The sequence below is a fragment of the Fukomys damarensis genome, unplaced genomic scaffold, assembly GCF_012274545.1.
Source record: "Fukomys damarensis isolate Sample0158 unplaced genomic scaffold, DMR_v1.0_HiC HiC_scaffold_11, whole genome shotgun sequence".
Classification (NCBI taxonomy): domain Eukaryota; kingdom Metazoa; phylum Chordata; class Mammalia; order Rodentia; family Bathyergidae; genus Fukomys; species Fukomys damarensis.
The window spans coordinates 8,797,497-8,803,120 of NW_022900923.1; the positions used below are offsets into that span (position 1 = coordinate 8,797,497).

Here is a 5,624-nt window from a genome sequence, read left to right on the forward strand (position 1 = left end):
ACCACGTAGGGTAACCAGCTATGTGCCAGGACTGAGGAATTTCTTGGATTGTGGTACTTTCAATGTTAAAACTACAAAAATCCTGGTATACCAGGATGAGTGGGTCCTCAATTTCTGATCTACAAGTCTCTGATGAACAAGTCACACCTTATGTCTTCTATTCATAAATGGAATTATCTTGCATTCCTTTGCTACAGAATTCCTCGGTTTTGGTCAAATACCAAATTCTGCCATTCTAATTACCAGGACAGAGATGCTGCAATGGCTTTTTATTTTTATTTTTAATTTGTTGGAAAACTCAGGAACACAGGGTATTTGTGAGAGAAAAGATTCCAGAAGAAGTTAGGAGCTTATTGTGTTAGGACATGAAGTTTTATGGAAGAAAGCTTGACTTGTGAGATTCAGTGGCCTCCTGAGCATGGAGGTGAGTGAGGGTGGAAGACACAAGGTATAAACTAGCTCAGAGGTAGACAAGGCAGTGTTTCCAGATTGGCAGTGTTTCCAGAGAGGAATCTGTTCTGGAAAATTCTGCGGGCAGAGTCCAGGTACACTGCCAAGCTAGAATTCAGGTTAGTTCTAGCTTAGAGTGTCGTCTGTTGGCAGGGAGTAGAGGGAGTTTGGAGAATCAGTTTTCCCTAGGTGGAGTCTTTAGGGCCCTTTGGAAAATAAGGATACTTTATGTCAAGAGAGGAAAAGGGAAACTAGATGAGCAAGAGGACACAGAGAGGGTAAGCATCTTAGTCACTTTCTCTTCCCTGCGACACAGTACCCGGTACCCACAAGTTCGAGGAAGAAAGGTTTATTTTTTCTCACAGACTGTAGAGGTTTCAGTCTACACTCAACTGGCTCCAAGGCAGGAGGAGAAATGGCTCCTGGTGGGGCAGCAGGAATCTGAGAGCTATGAAGCGGGGAGGGAGATCCTTCCACGCCCGTGACCCACCTCCTCCAGCCAGGCTGTGCCTCCCAAGATCACACTGAACTGTACAAAAATCCCGGAATTTACCAGGGTAATGCTCCGAGAGCACCCGAGAATTAAGAAAAACCACAAATTTCAAGTATGGTCAGGAAAATGCCTATTTTTATAATTAAAACCCTAACTATGCTATGTCTCCCACAGTTATGTAATTTAATTGAATAATACACTGTATTAATAAAGCCTTAGATGGTGCAGGGTGTTTTGGCAACGTCTTAGGGATTTTAGGGCTTTGAAAAGAACAAAACAGGCTGGGGATTTGGCTCAGTGGTTCCGCCGCCTGCCTTGCAAGCTCGAGGGACCAAGTTTGATCCCCGGTACCAAAAAAAGAAGAAAGAAGGAAGAAGGAAGAAGAAGAAGGAGAGGAAGAAGAAGGGGAAGAAGAAAAACCAAGAACACCTGAGATAGCTGTACGTGTGGTACAGCAACCTGTTATGTGACAGGAAGGCAGGTGTATCTGCCTGAGACGGGTACAGGGCAGCAGCCAATCAGCAGCAAGGACAACTGAATAATGCTCTCGGATTGGCTATTTGCAAACCTGGCTAAAGAAATAATTGTGGAGGATATATATTTATTTATGGTTTCCACAATATTGTGGATTTTCTGCGTTAGGTTCTAAGGAAAAAACCGGAATGAATTCTGAGGCCATGAACTCTGAACCGTGACTTCACGGGGTATACTGTAAACTCATCAGTGGACTACTCCAAAAGAGTTGCTGAAATGCTTTAACGTTGAGATCAAGTTTTGAGGATTCGACACACTTCATCTAAAAGATTTTAAGGTTGTACACTCAGAACTTTTTTCCCCCCCAGTATCAGGGCCCTTCCCACTGAGCTACATCTCTACACCAATTTTAATTTATTTTATTTTTATTTTGAGACAGGATCTAAGTCCCTAAGGCTGGGATTGAACTTGGCAGTCTTCCTGCCTCTGCCTCCCAGAGTGCTAGGATTACAGGTATGCACCATGATATCCCACTAAGCCCAGTACATTTTCTTTCTTTCTTTCTCCCTCTCCCCCGCCCCCTCTCTTTCTTCCTTTCCACAGGGTCTCACTATGTAGTTGAGACTGACCTGGAACTCACTGTGTAGCCCAGGCTGGTCTCGAACTCACAGCGATCCTCCTGCCTCAGCCTCCCAAGTGCTGGGATTACAGGTATGCGACACCACGCCTGGCCAGTACATTTTATATAATTATTATGGATGCTAACACTGAAGAAGTCCTCCTTATCTATATTTCTCTTTTTTGTTTGAGGTTAAAGCTGACACCAGTTAGAATGCCCAACTTCCCTAGGCTGCTCTTTCCAGCTTGCCACTGTTTCTAGCTAGGCGCGGCTTGTGCCAAGTCACTGCACATCCATACAACAGCTGGTAGCCAGCCCTCCCCACCAGGGAGGAAATAGTTCATTGCTGTTTCAGGCAGAAACTGTTGCCAGTTGGCGAAATGTTTTATAATTGCCACTAGGAAAAAGAAAGGTCCCCCAGAGAGATTCTTCTGCTCCAGGGAATCCCTCCCTGGTTACAAGCTAATTTGCTGTGTGTACCTGGACCAGATGGGTGGATAACCTAAGGTGTCCTTAGATTGTTTTCAAATGTCTGGAGACTGCAGAAGTGTGAGAAGTCTTCTGTCTCTTCAGAGGACCGTCCTGTGCGTATAGGGTGGAGCCAGTTCCTGTTTCTCCCTCTATTGGGTAAGTACAAGAAGGCTCTGAAATCAAGACCTCAGTTTGTGTTTTGATAAAACTGGCTTGGCCACGGCGAGGTGGTGCACACCTGTAGTCCCAGCACTTTGGAGGCTGAGGCAGGAAGATTAGCACAAGTTCCTGGTGAGTCTGGACTACAAACAAACAAAAAAGCTGGCTGGAAGGTGATAGGAATGGGAATTAGTGATTGAAGAACTTCCTTGTTTTCTACAGATGTGACTGTCCGAAAGAACTGGCTCCGTTAGTCAGTCAAAGCATGGATACTCGGGCCTACCCACAGTGCAGTAGAAATAGTCACACACACAAAAAAATCCCAGCAGATCGCCTAAGGGTGTCAGGGAGGAAAAAGCAGGCAAGAGAAGGGTGTTACGAAAGAAGACAAAACACATATCACTGAAGCAAACTTTGAAGTACAAGAAGGAAATATTAGCAGTTTGCAACATTCCCTGAATTCAGCCTCAAAGTGGCCTCTCATGCTTTACAGGTGATCAGTTATCTTGAAACTGAATCATTTGGCTAAGATAACCTCCCTTCCCTCAGCCTTGGCACAGAATGAGGGCAGATCTGTACTTAGAGCACTGCATGTTGGCTGAGTGTGAAGAAAAGTCTGAGGACAGGCTGGGAGTCTGGCTCAGTAGTTAGGCATGAGCTTAGCAGGCGAGGGTTAATCCTGGGCTCAATCTCCGGTACACAGAGGCCCCAAAAGAAAATTCAAATGAAGTTTTGGAACTGTCAATAAACACCTGAAATGATCAAGGAGAGCAGGGCGTGCATGCCCCTTCTGTGAGGAGCCAGTGACATGGGAGAATTCTGCAGTGTAAAGAGCAGGACGAGTCAGGGCTGAATAGTACACCTGAAGTTCAACTTGTGAAACTCTAACCCTTACTTTCTCAGAATATGGCTGTGTTTGGAGATAGGTGACTTAAGGGGGGGTGATTAAAATGTAGTCATTAGTGTGGGCCCTAATCCGACCTGACTAGCATCCTTACTAAGAGGAGATTTGGAGCAGGGCATGATGGCACACACCTGTAATTCCAGCAAATAAGGGAGGCTGAGGCAGGATGATCATAAATTCGAATCCCACCTAGGCATTTTAAGACTGTCTTAAATAAATAAACTTTTATTCCAAAAAGAGATGAGACTGTATCTCAGTGGTAGAGCACCCCCTGAGAAGAAGAGATTTTTGTTTTTGTTTTTTGGTACAGGGTCTCACTGTGTAGTTGAGACTGACTGGAACTCACTAGCCCAGGCTGGTCTTGAACTCACAGTGATCCTCCTGCCTCAGCCTCCTGAGTGCTGGGATTACAGGCGTGGGCTACCACGCCTGGCTAGAAGAGATGTGGTCCGGTGCATGCACAGACATTACCTCACCCCATGAGGAGGTGGCCTGCTGTTGCCCAGGAGACAGGCCTCACAAGAAACCAGAACTGCCTGCACTTCAATCTCTGCTGTGAGAAAATTCTGTGGCTTAGGACACCCAGCCTGGGATGGTTTGCCCCAGCAGACAATACAGATGACAGGTATGAAATGATGTAAGTGAGGAAGGGTCTAGAAAACATGTGATCATCTCAGGGTCTTTAAGGTGTCTTAAAGCAAAGTCTATATACATACCACCTACATCAGAGTCACCTACAATACTATTTATTTTGCAATACTGAGGATTGAATCCAGGGCCTTCACATTGAGCTATCCCGGCCCTTTTACAATTTTTATTGTGCATTTAAACTTATTTATTTGGTACCAGGAATCAAACTCAGGACCTTGCACTTACTCAGCAGGCAGGAGTGGCTCCATTGAGCTAAATCCCTGGCCCTTTCATTGTTTATTTTGAGACAAGTTCTCCCTAAGTTGCCAAGTTCCCCAGGCTGGATCCTCCTGCCTCAGCCTCCAACAGTTCAAGGATTACAAGTGTGTGCTCACCTATGATACTTCTCAAAGTCCAAGTTCCCAAGCTCACAGGATTCAGTGTTAAAATGTTTTGGAACAAGGCCCAAGAATCTGGGGGCTGCTTTGGTAGACACCCCAGAGACGCTTCCGCCCTGAGGTCCTGTCTGACGTCTGGGCGTGGCCGGCAAGCACTCATGTAGGGCTGGTGTGCGAGGGGCTCGGGCAGATGTCCCGTCTCGCGGGGACCAAGTGTACACCTGCCGGAAGGTTCTCTCTCCCCAGGTGTCGGTCGTGTTCGCTCAGCATGTGGGAAAGCGGAAGGGGGTGTGGAACAAATGGAGTCCTTAGGGCGGAACCCAGGGCCTCCCACACAGGATGCCAGGTACCGTACTGAGTCACATCGCCGGCCCTGTACAGATAAAACACATACGATAGTGAAATAGACAACACATAATGAAATAAGCCAATAATAACTGGAAAAGACTAACAAATACTTCCTACAGGCTCTGCACTTCCATTTATATCATCACCAAGGGGAGTGAACAAACAGGCGGGGAGGGGAAAAAAAGACAGACCGACCAGTGATGCTGTTTCAAAGTAGGCAGAATAGACAGCACCCATTCAAATACGACAGTTCCCAAGGGACAGGTAAAAGCTGCCCTCAGATTTACACAGGTGGTTAAGGAACATAAGGCTTTATAAGTTGGGATTTTAAAACTGAAATGTAGACAGGTCCTGTGAGAATACTCAGGACATTAGACACTCTGTTTCAACCGGAATGCGGTCATCATGCCCCGCTGGTGGCCAGGCCTGGCCAGGGGCTCCTGCAGCCGGGTGTTTTGAGCACTTCTTCCATGTGGGGGGCTTGGCCAAGTGCTCTTCCCTCCTTGACCAAATCTCAGCCTGCCTGTGTAGATCAATGCACTGTCACTAGATTTCCCACCGATCCAGTGCTTTCCGAAAACAAGAATTCCAGCCTTAAAGGGACTGATTTAGAACTCTAGACCTCAGCACCCCGGGGGAGGATCAGTAGGAAAGAGCGAGTCGGGGTCGGGGCTCGGG

At 46.6% G+C, this 5,624-nt stretch overlaps 1 long non-coding RNA gene across 1 annotated transcript; it reads left to right on the forward strand.

Annotated features, from left to right (window-relative positions):
• Positions 1–2,092: 2,092 nt before the first annotated feature.
• LOC104875162 lies at positions 2,093–4,918 on the forward strand. The gene is made up of 3 exons (XR_783983.2): positions 2,093–2,128; positions 2,610–2,663; positions 4,845–4,918. It is a non-coding gene; the product is annotated as an uncharacterized LOC104875162 (long non-coding RNA).
• The last annotated feature ends 706 nt before the right edge of the window (positions 4,919–5,624 follow it).